The sequence below is a fragment of the Lupinus angustifolius genome, chromosome LG04, assembly GCF_001865875.1.
Source record: "Lupinus angustifolius cultivar Tanjil chromosome LG04, LupAngTanjil_v1.0, whole genome shotgun sequence".
Taxonomy (NCBI): domain Eukaryota; kingdom Viridiplantae; phylum Streptophyta; class Magnoliopsida; order Fabales; family Fabaceae; genus Lupinus; species Lupinus angustifolius.
The window spans coordinates 16,402,581-16,404,229 of NC_032012.1; positions in this window are offsets into that span (position 1 = coordinate 16,402,581).

The window sequence follows — 1,649 nt, forward strand, 5'->3', positions numbered from 1 at the left end:
TGGAATAGAGCGTTTCATGATCATCAAGCACATTCGGTTAGAGCGTTTCCATTTCTCAATTTTAGCCACATCGAGGTTTTCCGCAGTGGAAATGGGTTTCTCCACACGAAGTGCCAGATCCAAATCCATACAGCCGAGAATGATTTCCACGGCTTCCTTCCAGACCTTAAAGTTTGTTACATTCAGCAGTGGGATGTTACTGATTTGAGTAGAAAAATTTGCAGCATTGGTAAAAGACAGTGAATCCATATAATAAAGAATTAATAACATGTTCAAATCTAACAAACAAGTCATGTAATATATTTAAAACAAGACATGTTCACATAATAGACCCATCATAAGATACCCAGCACAACATAAATTTCTAGTCTTTGGATAGAGAAATTAATTTGTAAGTGGTACTCTCAATGTAATGATCAAATATTAACAATTAGTTATGTCAAAGAATAGCCTTTCTTTGGAGCGACTATTATTCACATGGAAAAAAACTTTATAATTGTAACATATTCATCATCACATGTATGTTATTATTTGGTCAAATTGTGTCTTCCTTTGGGCCGAACACAATTCGCATAAATAATCTCATACTCATCTGTGTAATTCAATTAATTTCCACAATAGAGGTTACTTTGGCAACATATTGCATCAATTAATCCAAAATAATTACTAGACTAAGAAAATTAAAACATGGGCCCATTACAAAAATAAATGATCTTGGAATTAAAACCTCAAGATTTGATATCTTTTATAATTATCAAATCTAATCCTACAATATAATTCAAATCAAAACAGTGCGAGTTATTTAAAGAAAAAGTGCAAAGAAAACATTTGGATATAAACATTTGCACAGATGCAATAGCAATATAAATCACTAAAACTATGTACACTTTGATTATATATATAACATATATATACATACTGAAATTGCAATATATATTTCCAATTAAGAGTGAGAGTTGAAGACAATATTTTACGGAGAGGCCATTAAACTGTTAGGTCAGAGATGGAAGCCAATATTAAAAATGCCTTTTGAACAGAAGCACGCAATCGCTAATGGCCTTTTTTATATTATCAAGAATCATGGACCCATCACTAAATCCAACACATGGGTTCGTGCCAAGGTTAACCCATAAAGTGGGAGATTGAATTAAAAAACTCAACATATATATCAATGCAACTCAGTAAAGATTGAATGTGTGTTGAATCCATTGAATTCAACACTATTAAGATGTAGCATAAATGATCAATTCAAATATTGTCAATTTTCACAACATTGCAACGGAAGCAAACAACAACAACAACAAAAAATTCCCAAATTAAATTTAGGGTTTATACAAAAATTGGAAAAACACCCTTAATGGAGAATCATAAAAATTCAGAACCTATGCTCTGATACGACTTGTTGGAAATTTCTTATGATTGGTGAAATACCAATACTAGAATCTTGAATTTCATGATTCTCATGCACATATATGAATCAAAGGGTGCAATGTCATATCTGAATCCATGTTCCTGGATGTGCTCCTTTGATCTACGTTTCTGAAATGGATTTTGGTATGATGACCTTCCTCAACCAAATCTCCGATTCCTCTTGGGACTTGCGTTTTCACTCTGATGGGGAGAGGAGAAAACTGAATTTGATTTGGTGT